We start from the raw sequence: 22,128 nt of genomic DNA, 5'->3' as shown, positions 1-22,128 counted from the left end.
AACACCCGTTGTCAAATAGTAGGGGGAGGCAGACAAACACAGACATGCATACACACACACATGCAATACACTTCCATACAGTTTCCACCTACCAACTCCACTCACAAGGTATCAGATGGCCCAAATGGCATACTAGGAGACATGTACCCAAGGTACTGCAGTGGGACTGAACCTACAACTACATGATTGCAAAGTGAGATTCTTAACTACATGACTCCCTCACCCCATCCCACCTACAATCAATATTTTAAACACATTTTGTGAAAGAAACAGAAAGAAAAATAGCTTTAAACATCTAAAACTTATTTCTTTTAAATCTCTAAATTAGCAGATAACTATTCAAATGTTAATTTTAGAAGCATTTATACATAAAATACATACTCACGTTTCAGTACATTGATGAGGTGATTCCTGAAAAATATAAATAATTTCATAAATACTATATTATGTTAATACAATTTCATATTATTTTCAGTTTCAAAATTCATTTTTATATCATTAACATATTCCAATGGTGGTGCCCCAGCATGACCGCAGCTTTAAAGCTGAAGCAATTTAAAGAATTAAAGAATATTCATACAAAACGACCTTAAATCTTAGGCTTTTTAATCTTGTCATTTTATGATTCAAAACATTTAGGGGAAAGGCTTGCAAATTCTTCTGAAGCTATTGTTACTCTTACTCTTTTACTTGTTTCAGTCATTTGACTGCGGCCATGCTGGAGCACCGCTTTTAATCAAGCAACTCAACCCCAGGACTTATTCTTCTGTAAGCCCAGTACTTATTCTATCGGTCTCTTTTGCCGAACCGCTAAGTAACGGGGACATAAACACACCAGCAATGCTAGGGGGACAAACACAGACACACACACACACACATATATATATATATATATATATATATATATATATATATACGACAGGCTTCTTTCAGCTTCCGTCTACCAAATCCACTCAAAAGGCTTTGGTCAGCCTGAGGCTATAGTAGAAGACACTTGCCCAAGGTGCCACGCAGTGGGACTGAACCCGGAACCATGCGGTTGGTAAACAAACTACTTACCACACGTCACCCAAGATTTAAGATATTTAATAAAATTAATATTACTGAGGTAATCTCATGACTTTACAAGTATATGTCAGCTGATTTTTATCGCAGAATAGTCAAGATGGTAAACCAGAAATTCAGAAAAAAAATTACAGGTTGCTTTTAAGATTCATCATGATTTTTAAAAAGTATTTATTGTATTATGCATCATAAATTACACTCTAACACCCATTTTTCTATGTTGGCATAATTAAATCAAATTTGAACAACAGAGAACAGTTTTGACTTCTGTGTGGAAACAAGAAAAAAAAAAAAGGCAAATGAAACAGAAATATCATTTCCCATCTCAGGTGATGAGTACAAAAATATTTTTTCCTACTAGATCAAGCTTGCCTCTGAAGAATGTAATAAAATAGAACCAAACTAATAATAACCTTCAGTAACTAATTTTAAAAAAAACATTAAAAAACACAAAAATTAATCTTATAATAGATGAAACCTGTAAAGAAATAAACTCAATTTTCCTGCAGTAATATTTCCAATACAAATTTATAACCTCATATCTTTAGTACAGCAGCAACAATTCCTAGAGACATCTATCTTAAACTGTACTTGTCCTTTAGATAACAAGATACACTTTATCACCTCACTTACACAGCATAAGTTCACTGACCAATGAATATGAAATAGCAGTTTTTAATCTATCAACTGATCTCATTTTAGACAACAAACTTTCCTATTTACATTTGTGATGTTGAAATCACAAAATTATTTCCTCCATTCCAAATGTTAAATTGGTCCTTTTTTTTTTACTCTTCAATTTGTCAAATTCCTTTCTTTCATATAAAGAACCAATCACCTTTACACAAACAAACAATTTACTGATCAAATGTTTGGTGGTGACCAACAAATGCAGTATGCAGAATAATGTATTGGTTGTGTGTACACAATCCAATTATCTGTACAACATTTCTCTTTTTAAGCTGGTGTTTTGGATGGAGCTGATTGTGGTAAATGTAAGAAAGGCAGAGTAAATTGAAATACAAAATTGCCAATGAAAGAATCTGAATCTCACATGCTAAATAATCTGGACATGTGCTTAAAGTATTATACAGGCTTTCTACCTTGTTATAGAAACTCTACAAGAAGGTGCTGAAAAGTTCCTGGCTTTGGGTAAAAGCAAATAAAGGAGGATCAGTTAATTATGATTTTATTTCATGTAAAAAAGCACCATCCGTTCGTGGCCGTTTGCCAGACTCGTCTGGCACCACCATCCGTTCGTGGCCGTTTGCCAGACTCGTCTGGCACCACCATCCGTTCGTGACCGTTGCCAGCGCCACCCCGACTGGCCTCGTGCTGGTGGCACGTAAAAAGCACCCACTACACTCACGGAGTGGTTGGCATTAGGAAGGGCATCCAGCCGTAGAAACACTGCCAGATCAGACTGGGCCTGGTGCAGCCTTCTGGCTTCACAGACCCCAGTTGAACCGTCCAAACCATGCTAGCATGGAAAGCGGACGCTAAATGATGATGATGATGATATTCCCCTCTGAGATACACACACTTATTGTAGCAATCCTTTAATTTTTCAAAGCCCTGTAAAAGAACTTGGAAGGTTGGGCCTCCGACCAGACCTTTTGTGATACCCTTTTTAAGCCAAGAACTTTCCAGCACCCCTTCATAGTTAAGGGTTACTTAACCACCACCATTATCATCTAACACCCACTTTTCCATGCTTGCATGGGTCAGATAGAATTCGTTGAGGCAGATTTTCTACAGGCTGATGTCTTTCTTGTTGCTAACCTTCACTTGTTTCCAAGTAAGGTTATATTTTCCCATGGTCAGAGAAATTTTTCAAAGAAAACTAGGAACGATCTTGTTTTTCAATGGTGATGCTCATTTACAACTACCATGTGATGTCTATGGAAATTGTAACCCAACCACTAATTTCAGGATATGGACAGTAATCTTGCCCATACAATAACTCAGGCAAACCTTAACAATTCTAAAACCTTAATTTTTATATATCATTATTTGACATCTGTTTCCATGCTGGTATGAGTTGGACAGTTTGACAGGAGCTGGTTAGAGAGAGCTTCCCAGACTCCAATTGTCTGTTTTGGCATGGTTTCTACAGCTGGATATCCTTTCTAACACCAACCACTTTACAGAGCGTACTATGTGGCACTGGCATGGGAGTAATATATGTGGCACCAGCATGTATATGTATAAAAATTAATTATTTTTAAAATATATATTTGGTGTGATATTACATTTGATTGCTCAACTCCTCGTTTTCCAGTCTCTCTCATCTAACAAACTCCCTCTTTCCTCTACTTTGTGCATGCATCAATTAAATTGACCTTGTGTTTCATTGTTCTTGACATTCTTGATTTCAATTTATATTTCTGTTGAAAAAGTTTCACCTAATTTTGAAAATATTGAAGAACTTAGTAATATAACTGTCATTATTAAGCTAGGTGCAGGCTGGTGTGTGGTAAGTAGTTTCGTTTCCAACCACATGGTTCTGAGTTCAGTTCCACTCTGTGGCACTTTGGGCAAATGTCTTCTACTATAACTTTGGGCCAACCAAAGCCTTGTGAGTGGATTTGGCAGACAGAAACTGAAAGCCCATCATGCATGTGTGTGTGTGTGTCTTCATTCAACTAAAAATTCTTCAATGAGGTGTCCCAGCATGGCCACCATCTAATAGCTGAAACTAGAAGATTAAAGACAGTGTTTGGATCATAAATTAATATGAAATTTTGAATGGAAGGTTTTGGTTTAGATCACTTTAAAACAGGAAGTTTGTTATCATTCAACCAGGGCTGGTTTCGGGTGGTTAACATCAAGAGATTTAAATCATACACCACTTCCTCCTGTATTGTACAGTTCCCACCTTTTGACATCACTTCTCCACCTCTGATTTTGATGTTAGAAAAACATTACTTCTTGCCAATACAGACCATCACTAATTTCCTTATTATTTGGCATGGATTTCTTTATTTCCACTGCTGTTGGATTTAACTACAAACATGTAAAGTATAGTGCATTACGCTAACACATGACTGGAAAAAGGCCATCAAATGGAGGTGAAAGAAGTAGTGCCAAAGGGAGTCATAAAGAGATTATATTAAACGGTAAACCTGATATTTTAGAAAAGTCTAATGCAAGAGAAAAGAATCAGCCATATTGCAAAAAGCTTGCAGTGTCTACAGAAGGAATACAGATAAAATTAGGTCAAGTGCTCAAGCAGCTACTCTATTAATTGCTTGAACAGTTTTTTTTTTTTTCCTTTTTTTTTTTAATAGATCTAATATGATGCTTAATACAAAATGGGTGGTATGTAGGTCAACAAACTGGACAACGTGCTGATAAACACAACAGTCAATCCAATAAAAGTTACAAGACTATAATTTTCAGAGAGAGAACGATGCAAATCCTGAGGTAAATGCTTTTCTGGCCAGTTAGAAGCTTTGGTGAACCTGCTAACTATTATTCTAAGGAACTGAAGAAAATACACATTAGAACAAGTGTATAATACTGATGAAAATAGCTTTTCTAGAAGCACATGCTTGCAAGGACATTTCTTATAAAAAAAAAAAAAAAATCAGTAATTGGTTCTAAAGTTTCTGATGGTTCATCTGATGACTCTTTTGGGAGGAAATGCTGTGGGTGATATAAAATTAAAACACTCATTCATGTATCAAACTAAAAATCTAAGAGCTTTCAAGGGTTATGTTAAGTTTAATTAACTTGTAACAATGTCCTAAGACTTGGATGACAATGAGTGCTTTCCAAGATTGACTTAAAAGCATTTTTCTTTCGGTCCTATAGTAAAAAGGTATAGTACCAGGTTTATTTCAAACAAAGCAGTTGCTTTTAGACATGCAATAAGCCTCAGAGTGAATTTAAATAGTCTTTTTGATAATGTAAGAATAGACTGTATCCCCAAGAACATAGCCTCCTTGCTCCATCCAGTGGATCAAGGTGAGCTAGCTTCATAGAATATTATCTGAGAAGAACTTTTAAAAACAATTGAAGAGGATAAATATACACACTTAGGAACTAATGGAGAATGTGTGGCATCATGAATGCTGTAGACAACACAGTCAAGTCATAAGATGAAATAAGGCATCTGTTATGGATGGTGCTTTTAAAAACATATGGTCAGACTGTATCTTTGACTTGTCAGGTTTTTCACCAGCAGAAAGTCTGCATTAAATTCAGCAAAATACTATGACACAGACAATTAATGTAGGTTTCGAAGAAACCATAGATGATAATGTGCATAAGTTGCTAGAATTCTATTTAGAAAATTAATCTAATGAGGGGCCAATGTCATTAGAATAAGTGAAACCTGCAGTGCAAGAAGAGAATATAGAGACTTTATTTGGTTGTAAAGAATATGGTGAATGATTAGAACTTAGAGGAAGATTTATATATCTTTAATATTAATATCCTTAATTGCAAATGTAACTAAAAAAATACAGAAGAGTTAAAATGAATTTAGTTCCTACTTAGACCTATAAAGAAAGTGATGGGTGGATGACAATAAACAACTTTGTATAAGTTCTTTACTCTGAAGTAGATGCTGATGATTTACTGGGATGCATATACTGTCCATCTTCCATCCTAGATGTGCCAATGTACCACCTCCCATCACACAGTGGTCAACATCAAGAGTACATTCTTTACAATGATATAGCCAAAATATTTTTATCTATTCCATTATTATTTTTGCTCCCTTTCTTTACTATACATATGATACTGAGCATGTTTAAAAATTATTTACATGCATAAAATTGTGTATGGGGGGTGGGGTATGTCAGAACACATCTCAATTTATAAAAGGGAAATCAATGAGAAAATAAGTTTCATGTTACAGAATTTTCTATAACAGTAAGATTTTCGAGAACATGAAATTTCTCGATGCAAGGGGTCAGAGTTATGTTTTCTGCATTCAGTATTTCCCAGACTTTTGTGTGAACTGAATTCCCCTGTAACTACTTTGATTACTACAATAAAGCATGCCACAGAAACTATGTAGTCACAACTAAAATATTTGCTGTACAAGCAACATATAGACAATGTAAATCAATAAGCTATTAAAATAAAACCAATTAAGCATGTGCAGCTATAAATTTGATCAATTACTAATAAATAATAGAACCTTTACATAGTGCACATACGACAGCCAAGATCTCAGGAGAATGTTAGTATCTACAAGCATTCTTTTATTTTTAATGCATAACAAAAATATTGTTTAAATATTAAGCTAATTACAAAAAACACAATTTTCTAACATTTAATTAAAAACTTAAGATAATATATATTTAGGTTCTAGTATCACTTTTAGAGCAAGTTTTTTTTTTTTTTACTACAATCTTGAGGTGACAATACTATGTGAAAAATGGTAATTTTATTATAACCGTTATCATCATTTTGTCTGCATGAGCCTTCATTAGCACGTCTCACCATCTGTTGCAGACCTTTGTGATATTAGTGAGATTTAGTATTTTGATATCAGCTTTTATCATATCTTCTCAAGTCTCTCTCACTTCTGCCTAACCCTTCAACTTAGATTAGTTGACACTCCTTCGGCCAGCTGTCATCCTCTACATGCATCATATATCCTAAGTGCATAGCCTTCCCTCTTGTATACTGCATCTGATTCCACTTGCATTCAGTCTTTTATTCTGCTCATTTCCACTGTTTCATTGTTCATACAAACCAGCATTACACATTGAGCAGAGCGTGTTCCTTTTTTTTCCCCAGCCTTCACATATCATCCATATTCAGTAACCATGTTCCACTGCCATGCAACATCACTTTGTTCACAAGCATATAACCAGCCCTTCACTTTGAGAATTTCAAGCTACCAGCAGGTCTCCGAACACTTTCTACACAATATTTACTCTGGTTACTACACTTTCAGAAACCTACCTTAACTATTAGGTTACTTAGGAAACAAAAACTATTGAAATACTTTGAGGGCCTTGAGCTTTTTGAAAAAATTATTTCGTTAGTACTCTTTCAAGCCTTTTTTTTTTTTTTCATTTACCTATCGGCCTACTCGTGATGACCCAGCACCTCTTGTGCGCCCATAGTTCATATGAAGTACACAGTACAGAGATCTTACCTATTCTTTTTCTGCATACTGAACATGACAATCTCCTTGATAACAGTAGAGTCATGCCTTCTTTCCTACAATCTGGAGTTTTTGTTTCAGATAAATTTACCTTGAGGCTTCTCAATTTTAGTCTGTACATCCACATTTTGGAATTTCTATAACTGACAGATACAGCTATGAGAACTAGGTCATCAGTATACAGAAGTTCTCAGTGACAGCTCATCTTAAACTCTTCTGTTATGGCCTGGAGAACTGTAATAGGAGACGGCTGAGAACAAAACTTTAATGAACATCCATTCCTCACTGAACTTATAACTTACTGCCATCATGCTGACATCTCTGTACATGGCTTGCACAACTCTCCAGAAACATTCATCTAGATTTAATTTACTTAGTAAACATCTGACTACAGAGCATGGTTAAGAGCTTATGTAGTAATCACACAAGGAAGAAGATATGAACCAATCTCACCTAAGTTAATTCTCCACTGTGGAGGCGCAATGGCCCAGTGGTTAGGGCAGCGGACTCGTGGTCGTAGGATCGCGGTTTCGATTCCCAGACCGGGCGTTGTGAGTGTTTATTGAGCGAAAACACCTAAAGCTCCACGAGGCTCCGGCAGGGATGGTGGTGATCCCTGCTGTACTCTTTCACCACAACTTTCTCTCGCTCTTACTTCCTGTTTCTGTTGTACCTGTATTTCAAAGGGCCGGCCTTGTCACTCTCTGTGTCACGCTGAATATCCCCGAGAACTACGTTAAGGGTACACTTGTCTGTGGAATGCTCAGCCACTTACACGTTAATTTCACGAGCAGGCTGTTCCGTTGATCGGATCAACCGGAACCCTCGTTGTCGTAACCGACGGAGTGCTTCCATCCAATTCTCCACTACTTTCATCCCTTGGTTTGTCCAGTTGATGCCTTTGCAGCTGGTTCTTTTTACAGCATTCTTTTTGCCCTTATAATAATTATGATATTGCTAACCAGTTATTAAATATGATGGACCTTCTCTGTGCTATCTGATCAACTATGCAAGCAATTTACCATGTGACAATGGCTCAGTGACTTGAATTTGACCATATAGCTGTCAAATTTAACAGCTAGCATTGCTGTCTGGTCTCCATGGAATGGATCCTCTCTTTTCCAATATTCTCCTCATTCAACAGTCTTTTGAAATAACCTTTCTCTTTTCAACATCAGCAACCACTGTCATTCTATATACACTCCTACCCACCCAATGAGAGCTCTATTTACCACAGTACACTGCTTTATAATCCAGCTTACAATCTCATTGCTTGCTAACTTCTTTCAGCTTCACTCCTTGTTACATTTACACAATATCTTCTGGCTAACTGATACTGTTCTTTACTTCTCTTTCCAAGCCTGCCTTTTAACTTTAAAAGCCAACTACCTTTCCATTTTGCCAACAGGTTGTCTTCCATCTACCTGGTGCCTTACTCCATCCACAAACCTAGTCAGTAGCTTGCAACAAGTTGTCTTGAAGCAACTCCTAGTTACACTCAATGCCTATCACCTCCTCTCGAAAGAGCTGTTCTTCACTCTTGCTCCAGAGCGTCGGCTGCGGGGTCATTCTGAAAAGCTCTATCTGCGACGATTTCATCTCAATCGAAGGAGAGGAGCTTTCTCTGTCTGGGTTGCGGATCCTTGGAATAAGCTGCCAGACGAGATGGTGAAGATGGCGATGACCGCTCAGTTCAAAGTCTCCCTTGACCTCAAGTGGTCTGAACTCTTTACATGAACACCACCCTGTACATAACTCCATGTCCCCCTACATGGCCTTGCTTTTTGCTTTTTGAGCCAAAAAATTAACTGACTAACTAACATATGCATCAACAAATACTCCTTTGACTCTACAACTAATCAAGAGATTGTTCAGTTTTATTCAATCTCCTGACTGCCTTGTCCCCCCGAGTCCATTTAGTTCTTATCCTGAAGTCAGTAATCACTAATCTATGCTGGGTGGAACCGACATCACTTAGGACTTAGTACTCACAACCAGTTACTTATCTAATTTCTTGGCAAGTGTGAAGTCTATTTGGCAAGAGTGTTTGCCAGTCTGATAGGTGATCAGACAGCTAGCTGATTTCCTTGAGTTAGTTTTGAAATAAGTTTCAGAACTATAAGAGCTTTGGTCCCACCTCATGCCATATCCATGTACAATGAAGTGGCCATTATAGTTTGCCCAACACATGCATGAAAGTCATCGGTTATGATAACAAGATCAGTCGTTTATTATTACTTCAGTCTGAGAGCAGACCTCACAGAAACAGTCCTTTTGCTCACCTCTTAGTCCTGATAGTGGTACATATGCAGAGATCCCGGTTGGTGTAGCACTGCCCTTAATTAACCAAATGTTAATTATTCATGTACTATTTCAGTTATTTTATCCATCTAGTTATCTGTCAACAATATGACTATTCAACCAAGGTCAACACTTTTACTCAATCAGAAGAATTTTTACTTGTATTCCTTGCCCACAAAGAAGCTGACTAAAGTTTCCCGTCCATCTTAAGTCATGTACAATACATGTATCTACTTGCCTCTACTCCAGTCTGTATGTAATCTCTCCAGACCTACTTTACATCATGCCATTGTTAACTGTGGTAGCCCTGAAATTTAATACAAGAAGGCACTTTATGGTAGTGTGGGACTGGCACGTAAAATGCACCATCTGTATGTGGCCAATGCCAGCGCCACCTTGACTGGCTTTCGTAAAAAGCACCAACCGATCGTGGCCATTGCCAGCCTCGCCTGGCACCTGTGCCAGTGGCACGTAAAAAGCACCCACTACACTCACGGAGTGGTTGGCGTTAGGAAGGGCATCCAGCTGTAGAAACACTGCCAGATCAAACTGGAGCCTGGTGCAGCCTTCTGGTTTCCCAGATCCCGGTCGAACCATCCAACCCATGCTAGCATGGAAAACAGACGTTAAACGATGATGATGATGATGATGAAGAGAGTTGGTGTAATTACTTGATGACATCTTATGGCCAGATGGTCCCACCTGATCACTTCACTTACATGGTTTTTCATTGTATCTGACTGAGACTTATGGTTGGAGATGGTTGTATTACTCTGGTGTCCTTCCTATCACTAACCACTTTATAGCATGGACTGGATGTACTTTGGCAGAATCATTAGAGCACTGGAAAAAAAATTTGGCAATCTGCTGCTTAATAATAATTGTAATCATCAGCTTATCTTATTTCCTCCCAAATTTGCGCATCTATAAAACCTTTCTCTCTATTTTCTTAATGAAGACTCAAGAAGCTTAAAGGCCACACACTTTTAATTGGAGAGATAGAACACAGAGCATCAACTTCATCATGCAATGATTTCATCAATAGAGACAGAGAGAGAGAAAGAAGGGGGGGGGTCTTTTTTTGACTTAAAAGAATGAATTTTTAAATTTCTGAAGAATATTAAATGTGATCTAATATTTGTGTGCATTTGTACTCTGGTGAAGAATACAGACAACAGTGAGAAAACAAAAAAAAAAACAGTTCCCCTTGCACAAAGTCCCTTGCAATATTTGTTCTGCACTGAGTTACAGACACTTCCATGCCATTCTTGCCATTGGAAATGCAGTGAACCAGTAATTGGCTCATTAGAAACCCGCAATGAATGATGCTATTGTTCACCAAATTGTGATAGTCAACTGTGTATTTAATTTTTTATTTCATTTTTATCATGTTATTTACTCTATGTCAGCTAAGAGCAAGCATAAATGAATAATCATATTAAGAAGTTTATTTTATTGTCTAGGACTAATTTTTTTACCAGGTTCTTTTTCGAGAGAATTATCATCAACTATCTTTTCAGGGTACAATCTTAATATTTTCTATAAATAGTTGGCAAGATCCTGTAAAAATCCTCACAATACTTATCTTAATTTCTATACAGCTCATAACTATTTTCAAGATGTGACTTCCATCTTTTTTTCCTAATATTTAAGCTCAAGTTACATATTAAGCAGTCTACTTTTAGGCACACTCTTTGTTTTGAACGTTCTATAAGAAAACTAGAAAACTATTGGCTTAAAGTCTTCTAGTGTTTGAGAAAACTAAACTGACTTCATAATTCACTATGAAAACCTAATTTGAAATTCAAACAAGCACAAAATCTGATGTAGAATATACATTAATATCGATAATCTCCATTTAGTTACATAATTAGAAGTAATATTGATGTAAAAGTCAATAGGTAAAAACAATGAGAAAAATTCTTTCTACAAATCTGTTTGGTACTTGAATGTATTTTGCACTTCTAGTAAACCCAATAAAAAATTAAATATTTGTGTACTTATGTGATTTCTGTTGTATTTCTAATGCACTTTTTTTCCGCCTTACTGGCACTTATGCCTGTGCTAGTAGGGTGCCAAGAACACCATCCAAGCGTGATCGTTGCCAGAGCAGCCAACTGGCTTCTGTACCTGTGGCACGTAAAAGGGCACCATTCGAGCATGATCGTTACCAACGTCGCTTCACTGGCACCTGTGCCGGTGGCACTTGTAAAAAGATTTGAGCGAGGTCATTGCCAGTACCGCCTGACTGGCCCCCGTGCCGGTGGCATGTAAAAAGCACCCACTACACTCTCGGAGTGGTTGGCGTTAGGAAGGGCATCCAGCTGTAGAAACTCTGCCAGATCAAGATTGGAAGCCTGGTGCAGCCATCTGGTTCGCCAGCTCTCAGTCAAAATCGTCCAACCCATGCTAGCATGGAAAGCGGACGTTAAACGAGGATGATGTAGCCTGACTAGCATATGACCTGTTGAAATAAGGCTGGGTTAAGTCTTTAATGTCCAGATAACCTGTTAATCAAAAATTTCCAAAAATAGATAATTATACTGCCAAGTAATCTGGATTTATAAAACAAAATGGACACACTCACTTCAAAGCAGCTACTGAGACATCAGAACAGATGCTCATGTAATGCAACAAAGAACTAAAGCAGTGGTACCTAGACAGCATGTCAGTTTCATAATCAAACTGTCATGCTGAGCAATCTGAAGGTCGTGAGTTCAATCCTCACATGGAGCACTTTATAGGCGCAGGAGTGGCTGCGTGGTAGGTAGCTTGTTTACCAACCACATGGGCTAGTGTCTTCTACTATTGCCTCGGGCCGACCAAAGCCTTGTGAGTGGATTTGGTAGACGGAAACTGAAAGAAGCCCGTCGTATATATGTCTATATATATATGCGTGTATGTATTTGTGTGTCTGTGTTTGTCCCCTAGCATTGCTTGACAACCGATGCTGGTGTGTTTATGTCCCCCGTTACTTAGCGGTTTGGCAAACGAGACCGATAGAATAAGTACTGAGCTTACAAAAGAATAAGTCCCGGGGTCGAGTTGCTCGATTAAAGGCGGTGCTCTAGCATGGCCGCAGTCAAATGACTGAAACAAGTAAAAGAAAAAAAAAAGAAAAAGTAGTGGCTTGCACTATTTAGTTAAATGTCTCAATTTCCACCAGCAAATTCTTCATCAACCACTACCTATCAAAACTTTTCTTTTTCTGTTCACCATGACTAAGAGTATTTCAATGCCAATATTTTAATTAATGACATACACAAGAACTATAGATAGAACAGTAAACCCAAATTATAAGATAATAATCCAGTTGACAACGAACGGTGGTAAGTGCAATAATGAGTAATGCTATTGTCTATTTCAGGAACTTTGTTAAATTAAACAATCCAACAATAGGAAAGAAAATCACTCATCCTTTTGATGATGCCTTCCTTTAAAGATATTTTCATCATCATTTTAACATCCACTTTTCTATGCTTGTATAGGTCAGATGGAATTTGTTGAGACAGATTTTCTACAGCTGGACACCTTTCCTGTTGCCAACCTGCACTTGTTTCCAAGTGGGGTAATATTTCCCGGTATCCAAACATTTTCACAGAAGATTGGTAACGAAGGGCACAATTTGCATAATGGTGACACAACTGTCACGTGATCTCAAGGCAAGGAGAATGTAACACACACACACAGTATGGGCTCCTTTCAGTTTCCATCAACCAAATGTATTGACAAAGCTTTGGTTGCCTAAGGTGACCCACAATGGTACTGAACCCAAAATCATGTGGCTGGGAAGCAAACTTCTAACTACACAGTCATGCCGGTGCTTAAATGAAATTCAAGCATAAAAGTATTTTACAATTTCCACTCCACATTCTACTAATCACGTGAAACATGGGAATTTGCTAATATATACATTACTTTTATATTTTTTCAAAATCCATTTCACTAAATTACTAATTATTCTGCTTAACCAAAGAGAAAATTAGCATGTTGATCATAGTGGCAATACACAAATTACTAAACCTCATTGCTATTTGATATGTTTTCTCTCTCCTCTGGGATATGTCTACAGAATGCTTAAAACTGGACATGTACAGAACAAATAAATAACTGAAACTGTTCTTAACAACAATTATGAATCCATGCTATAAAATGAAGATGTGGTTTGCTTAAGGATTTCAAGCATTTTTGAAAACAAGGTTTTTCTTCACAATACAAAGTCTGCCAATTTTACCGATAAGTGAGTATAGAAATCTATTTCTCTGATGTATGTAAAAAGTGACACAAACAATTTCAATACATTCCTACAGATACAAAGTATATAAAATATTTGAGGTAGTAATTTAAAATGGATTTCAAGAATTTCCATGTTGCTTCTTGTTCATCTAAAGTTAAATTGAGCAAATGGAATTAATCTTAAGTGTACAATACAAATAGAAGAGTTTGGTCAGTAAACCTTGATCCTTAATCATTAAGTTTTCCCTCCCTCAACACGAAAAGAAAAGTACAACATCCAAACAGTTATGAAATTTTATGAAAATTCCTCAACAAGAAAAACTAACAAAAAGATCGAACCTTTGATGAATTTTCAATTGCTATCTTTTGTTCTGCATTATAGAGCAAATAGTGAATTCAGTGCAATTTGTAAAACACTTAGCTGCTTTTAGAGTATTCAGCTAGGAACATAGACGCACTCCATCAGGATCAAGATTCCTCAGGAGATAATCCATAAAACCCAACAAAGACTGACCTAGGCCAGTGGTTCTCAACCATTTTTGCCTATGGACTCCATTGATTACTATTTTACTCTACTGGACCCACATGTTTATAAAAAAAAACATTTTTATAATTAGGAATTGTATATAAAAAAAAATATTTTGTGTTTTGTAGAAGTATAACCAATTTATTGCTCATAAACTTTAACAAAATCTTACATGGAGCACAATTGAGAACCACTGTTTTAGACAAAAGAATGAACAACTTGTCTCCAAGCAATGCTGTAGCCAGAACATAGTCTTAGCCAAGAAGAAGGTAACTTGGTAATAGGAAAAGTATAGAAGATAGAGCAACAAAAAATAAGAGACAATCTTGGAAGGAATGAGAAGTAGCAAAATAAGTGAACAATACCTAGAAACTGATTAGAAAACTAAACATCAAGCTTCCTCAAAAAATGCAAAATAATACAAGGTTTAGCTGGAAAACAGAATTGCAAGATAGAATATCTTTATGAATAAGTTCATTAGGAAATAATATGGAAGCACTTACCCTTAGAGACAATGAAAAGAATTGCATAGAAGATATAGAAAAGCCTTGATATGCTTCTAGTAAATAACTAGGATGCAGCCAGAGATTGGTTAACCCTTTGTTACCATATTTCTGTTGAGATGCTCTGTGTTTCTTTCAATTAATTTTAAACATAACCAAGAAATTAGTAAAATAACTTAGTTATCGTTAAGCTAGTGTTAGGAACATAAATTGTGACTAAGGTTTGGAAGATTTTAATACAGGACTTTTGAAAATAAGACATGTGTACTAGATCCAGAGGTAGTTTCAGGCGGGTTGGTATCAAAAGGGTTAACTGGGTTGCTATTGTTGTTGATATTTAGCTCAAGATGAACCCTGATCAAGCAGTTTTATACCACACAGGTAATTGACAATGACAACACACGACCCAAAGATCTAGCTTTCCTGTTACACCAGGTTCCATTTAGCTGAGGACTGTACCATACACTCTAACAGGCAATAATCAATCCAATGGCACACAACATGTCACTTGGGACATACTACACTCTCTCCACTGTTCACAATTCTTGCATGTCCATACACACCAGTTGTGACCTTAGCAAAACATACAAGGTGGACTTAACCAGAATGTAATAGTTGCAGTTATTCTGCATTTATTGTTGGTGGTGTGCATCCCATCACAATGTTGAGGCTATTAATGTTGCAGCTATTTTCACGTGCAAGTGTGTATTTAGATTCATCTAAGCTGAGTGGCAGAGATACAGTTTCAGGATGCTGTTGTAGTGCTTTTGAATACTGTACACGTGTATGCGTGTTTGAATGTGGTTTTCCATGCAGAGTTTAATGCAGCAATAAACTCTAAAGAAGACATGTGCAGATGTTCTTTCATTCTAAGTATTTTGTGTAGGTGGGCTGCACACAAGCTGCCGTGATACACAGTGTTTTGTTTTGTGTTCTTTGTGATTATGGAGGTTGGAGCCTAAGTAGAGCAAGCATAGTTCATGGTGGATCTAATGTACACTTTTGTAGCCACACAGCCTGGTGTGGTTAAATGGCTTGTGTTTGTAAATCAGATTATATTTGAGTAAGTTATGACAAGATCAATAGAGGCAATGTAGTCACCATTATTTTTGTTTCTGTAGGTCAAACGTGTTACTCATGTTTGTACACTGCTTTGTTATCTTTACTTAGAGCCGCTAAGAGGTAAGAAGTTTGCTTCCCAACCAAATGGTTTTAGATTTAGTCCCACTGCACAACACTTTAAACAAGTGTCTTCTACAATAACCCTGGGCCTAAGAATTGTGAATGGATTTGGTTGACAGAAACCTATTGTCTATGTAAAGGCGGCGAGCTGGCAGAAACGTTAGCACGCCGGGCGAAATGCTTAGTAGTATTTCATCTGTCGTTACGTTCTGAGTTCAAATTCCGCCGAGGTTGACTTAGCCTTTCATCCTTTCGGGGTCAATAAAGTACCAGTTACGCACTGGGATCAATGTAATCAACTGAATCCCTTTGTCCTTGTTTGTCCCCTCTATGTTTAGCCCCTTGTAGGCAATAAAGAAATAAGAAACCTATTATCTGTGAAATTATATGTGTGTGTGTGTATTACTGCCTCTTTGCCTTGAGATGATGTGATGGTTGTAAACAAACATTACTGGCATACAAGCAGTGTCTGTTTCCAATCTTCCACAAAAACATGTCTTATCATGGGGAAATACCACTTTACTTGGAAAAAGGTGAGGGTTGGCAACAGGAAGAGCATCAGGGCATATTAAATCCACTTCAACAAATTCCATCTGACCATGCAGGAAAAGTGAACATTAAAACAATTGTGATATGATGATGATGATGATAACGTATGAATGCATGTTTATGTCATTAGGTGTGATGGTTGGGTGTATTTGATATTCTTTGATGTTGCTGACAATAAAAAAAAAGACAAAGAATTTGAGAGGTGTTACTTTAAACTTGTTATAGAAACCAGTTTCTAGGCAATTTATGTAGAGCTGTAATTGTACAAAGTGTCTGAAGAATGGTCAGAGGATGTGAACATAAAATTATTTGTGTATAAGGCTAATTATGTTTTGTTGAAAGTGGGAATGTCAAGAAAGTGTAGGTTGAAAATAGCACTACATTTGGGAAATTTACAAGTTCTGGAAGTGTCGTGGTGTTCTTGTACACTATACACTTGTTGGCCTTGACAGGCACTTTGTTACTCAGCGTTTTGTTTTACAGATTGTATTTTTGTCTAGCAGCAAACAGAGATGAAAGCATTGCTTAACGTTAATGGGAGTTATACTGGCACATGTGGAAGGATTTTGCAGATTTGCGAGTAGGGTTGTGATTGGATATAGAGATCTGAATCTATGCTGTGATTTGGAGAAGAGGATGCATTGCCGCCTTGACTGACTTCTGTGCCAGTGGCACGTAAAAAGCACCAATCCGATCATGGCCGTTGCCAGCCTTGCCTGGCACCTGTGCCGGTGGCACATAAAAAGCACGCACTACACTCACGGAGTGGTTGGCGTTAGGAAGGGCATCCAGCTGTAGAAACACTGCCAGATCAGACTGGAGCCTGGTGCAGCCTTCTGGCTTCCCAGATCCCCGGTCGAACCGTCCAACCCATGCTAGCATGGAGAATGGACGTTAAACGATGATGATGATATATTTGTTCTGTGCATCAGATATAGATGCTGTGTCTATTATATTATTTTGCTCTTATGATATTAAGATGTTGGCATAACTTAGGCCTGTAATGCTGCATCTATCTATAAATCTTGAGCTTAGCTTGTCTGTGAGACCAAATCTTCTTAGGGTGTTTTAACTATTTCCTAAGCCTTTCTTGGTATAGCTATGAAATTTGGTCTTCTCACCAGTTTTTCATTTAGCATGCATTATCTATTTTCATACTGATTTCAGTTGGTGACCTCACTTTTGTCAGATTTACAAGGATGTGATGGATCTAGGGGGAGGGGGCAGTCTTTAGAAGTGTAAATCTTAAATTATAACTGTCAAAGACAAATTAGAGAAAGATGAAAGTTAACTTGAATATATAGATGCAGGCAAGACCGTGTGGTAAGAAGCTTGCTTCTCAACCACAAGGTTCCAGTTTCAGACCCACTGTGGTACCTTGGGCAAATATCTTCTACAGTCATACCTCAGGCCAGCTAAAGCCTTGTGAGTGGATTTGGTAGATGGAAACTGAAAGGAGCCCGTTGTGTGTATGTGTCTATACATATATAAATGTGTCTTTGTTCCACCCCACCCCCTCACCATTTGACAACCAGTACTGGTGTGTTTATGTCCACAAATGTTCAGCAAAAGAGACCGATAGAAGTACCAGGCTTTAAGATATAAATACAAGGGTCGATACAGTTGACTGAACACAAATGTATCTAAGGACTGAAACAAGTAAAAGATAAAATATAATGCAGTTGCCATATTTCAGAGAAGTTCTTATCCAAGAAGTAATAATTCTACTTTACACCCACTGACCTAAATAAAGTATTGAACACAGTCTATATTAAGTAGTATTGTGGGCAGTGAGGAAGCTAGGTGTGGTTAAAGGGTGTGATTTGTAAATTAGGTTATGTCTGAGTAAGCTAGAGTAAGATCAGGATAGGAAGTGAGGTCAGAGTACACGTTAGTATCCATCAGAGTCATGTCCTCTAAAGTATTCTCATTTCGCTTAAGGCAATCCCCCAAAAGTTACAAACTGATTGCTCATGAAATGTTATGCTAATGACCTAGTTCTCTTAACAGGATTTATTGAAATGTACAAAATGTTTGAAAAATATAAAAAAAATTTTTTTAACTCTCAAAATGTTAGCATGGCAAAGTCTAATTTACTGTTGAATAACAGGGCATACACTTTGCTCAGCATGCAAGAGTAGGTAAGTACACAAAAAATGAGATATACTGCAGCCAGATAGGAAACTAGATGCACTAGAATCACAATACAAGGCAGCATAAATGGAAACGAAGGTTATGAAATTCCAAAATAGTCCCTCAAATCACACTTTATTGTCTTGATAAAAGATACTGGCTGATCATATCTGTAAAGCTTTTGATCAGATTTGCTTAGTCAGGGGTTACCTGAAGCCAAACAACAATATCAACAAAAGTATGCAATCCTTTCAAACAACTCCAGAAGAGTAAGAATGCAGTACACTAGTCTTGAGAAAGACTTTCTGTTATTAAAACTGAAATTTCATGAAACCTTGACACAAAATCAAGACAGGGTCTTAACTAGGTACTTATTTCTTCTCCATTTTGGTGATCTTAATTTCATTCACACCATCATTAGGATGAGAAACTTAAAAGACAGCTAAAAGTCTTCAAATCAGAGCTTGTCCTGACTAACAGTACAGACTTTGTAATGTGAAATGGCTTGAGATGTCATTGGGAGTGTAGGTACACCGAGAGAAACCGGTTAAGCCTACACAGTGGATGCAGTGAATGTTGATACAAGTGCAAGACCTCTCTGTATGCAAAAATTAAATGAGACCACATATGTGGAGTATATTACATAGAGTATAAAGCAGAGGCTCTGCAGCCGATGGAGTAAGGTTCACTGGAATGTGGCATGTTGCGAAAACAGACATAAGTTGAAAAAGTGATAGTGTATTTACCAATAAGTTTACAAACGACAACTACTTCAGTATACATAAGGAAGGAAGAATAACTGCTTCTTAAGAATGTAAATGAATGGAGGGCAGATGACAGACACAGGAGAAATAACTTTAAAACACAAGAGAAAGTGATGAGGTGAAACCTGACAACAACAAACCTAGTGTTCACATGTTTTTACTCCAGTCAACTACATGCCAGTACAGAAAATCTGACAAAAGTGAGGTCACCAACAGAAATCAGTATGAAAATGGATAATGCATGCTAAATGAAAAATTGGTGGGAAAACCAAGCTTCATAGCTATACCAAGAAAGACTTAGGAAATAGTTAAAACAGCCTAAGAAGATTTGGTCTCACAGACAAGCTAAGCTCAAGATTTATAGAGAGATGCAGCATTAAAGGCCTAAGTTATGCCAACATCTTAATATCATAAGAGCAAAATAATATAATAGACACAGCATGCACAGAACTATATATATATATATATATATTTGTGGAAACCTAATTTTCAAAGGCTAAATATAAAATGTGTATTACTCAAAAAGAATCATTCATGGAGTTGTTGATGAAGTCCTAAAAATAAACAGTTAAAAAATCATGGAAATAGTCCAAATAATACAACAGAAATATGCTACACTGATCACTGCTGAGAGAAAAAAAGGAAACTCTGAATTAGGGATTCAGGTGAGTTATACTCTCAGCTGTATTTTAGCAACAAAATAAACTGCCCAAGAAAAGTACTTTGGCTGAAACACTTGAAATGCACAATTGGTGAAATATTGTGACTCTCACCCATTGCCTGTACAGCTATTATTACAGATTTATTCAATCATAAATAGAAAAGGTTTACTAAAAAAAGAGATTATTTAGTCTAATTTTCTTTTCCCATGTTTTTATTTCTCAAGGAGTTTCTAGTCTAAACAAGTCCAAAGAAAGGGCATCAGCCCAAGATGGAATCAGCTGTTGAGTTACAAACTTAGTTTTATGTACTATAGAAATGACATAATTTGGTCAAGAAAGAAATGGAAATCTATTCACATCCAATGATTTTTAAAATTAAAAACATCTCTATATTATTTTATGAAGTGAAATAAAATCTAATTATAAACATTTCTAGCATTTTAAATCTGATGTTTCTTATATTTTTCTAATTTACATTGAATAAGATATTTGTTTGACGACATCAGGATATTGCATTTATAAAATCGTATATATTTATAATTATGAAAGCACACACACAAAAATAGTTCTCTTCATAATTCGAATGGAATATTAATTTACAAACCGATTTCCAAGTAAAATATTTCACTTCTGTCAAATTATGGCTATATTATAGGATATAATACCAATACCACGAATAACATTCCAGCATAAAAGCAAGAACGGGGTACTCTGCTCTGTAGACCAACATATGGCAATAATGGAACCCTAAGAACTAAGTCTTCAAAGAAACAGTTCTTTCATTTTAGTAATAACGTCAAAGTTTATAAATTCATTACACAATGTTTAAAAATAAACATTTCGAGTCAAAAGTAAGGCTTTTCATTACATATTTTAAAGATATAATTATGAATACTTGGATTATTAAATTTCAAAACTGACATAAAAACTGATACAATTCCTTGTGTCATCGCCATAATACTAAATGAGAAGCACTTTGGTTATTATAAATGAACCGTGACAAATGATGTACTCTGTTGCACAATAAACTTATCAATGTTGTTAACTATGTCAACTTAAGAGAAAGGTGTCAACCAGATGAGTCATGTAAACTCTTGTTTTGTTAATTTATTATTTTTTTTTTCCTTCAGTACAGAAAATAATCGGTAAAAGGAAAATATAAGTCCCTCGACTGTGAGACATAAACCAATTCAATTTCATGGTGTTTACCAAACAAGTCTTTGAAAGAACTCTACAATTAAATGTTTTAATTATCAAAATCCGTCGGTGAAAACCAAATGAAAAAAAAGTGGAACTGTGTGAAAATAATTCGTGACTTTTCGGTGATAGAAAGAAACTCCATTAAGCAAGTAACAGGATTTTTAATGTAAGAGAATGCGGTCATATAGCTGGCGGCAACTAAAAATATAGCTACAGGAAAGCCGTTAAGAGAGAACACGCCCGAAGAATGAGAGGAGAAAAATATTCTCAGACTATCACTTGTGGTGGCTACTGGGTACCAAAGTAGTGTGACATCATGAAGAGAAACTTTATACAAGAAATACCGGTCAGAGAGAAAGGAAATTAATTTAGTTTGCTGATATAAAATGATAGATATATTATACATATGTGTGTGCTAGCATTTTTGACATTTTTACCCCCCTCATTAAAAGGAAGTTTAAAGTATACGCTCCACTGTGTGTGTGTGTGCATGTATGTATGTATATATATATATATATATATATATGTATGTATATAAAGCTAATGTTGAGGGGTCAGCAAAAGAAATGCACCACCGCATACCGAAGTTCAGAAATAGCAGCCAAAATCTAAGCCATTCCTTCTACTTAAAAAAGGGTCTACCAGAGAAACCATAATACTTGAATCTTATTCATCGTAATTAATTAGTTTTACCCTTAATTGCTATTGATAATATATATATACATACATACATACACCCACACAATATATATATATATATATATATATATATATACATACATACACCCACACACATGCAATATATATATATATATATCAATAATAATATAGGGTGAAATTAATTAATTTGGAATAATCATTAATTTCACCAAGTAGA

The 22,128-nt window shown here is 36.4% G+C and overlaps 1 protein-coding gene across 2 annotated transcripts in view; it reads right to left on the bottom strand.

The window, feature by feature from the left end:
* LOC115212313 (ADP-ribosylation factor 6) overlaps positions 1 to 22,128 on the bottom strand; it is a 92,839-nt gene that overhangs the window by 67,950 nt on the left and 2,761 nt on the right. Inside the window, exon 2 of one of the 2 annotated variants that reach the window (XM_029781173.2) lies at positions 382 to 411. The gene's annotated coding sequence lies outside the window, so the exon portion shown is untranslated. The remainder of the gene's footprint in view (positions 1 to 381; positions 412 to 22,128) is intronic. The other variant, XM_029781172.2, reaches the window with a different exon arrangement.

Source organism: Octopus sinensis, linkage group LG5 (genome assembly GCF_006345805.1).
Source record: "Octopus sinensis linkage group LG5, ASM634580v1, whole genome shotgun sequence".
In the NCBI taxonomy this organism is placed as follows: Eukaryota; Metazoa; Mollusca; class Cephalopoda; order Octopoda; family Octopodidae; genus Octopus; species Octopus sinensis.
Note: the sequence above shows the minus strand (reverse complement) of the source record. Positions and strands in the feature narration are given on the sequence as shown.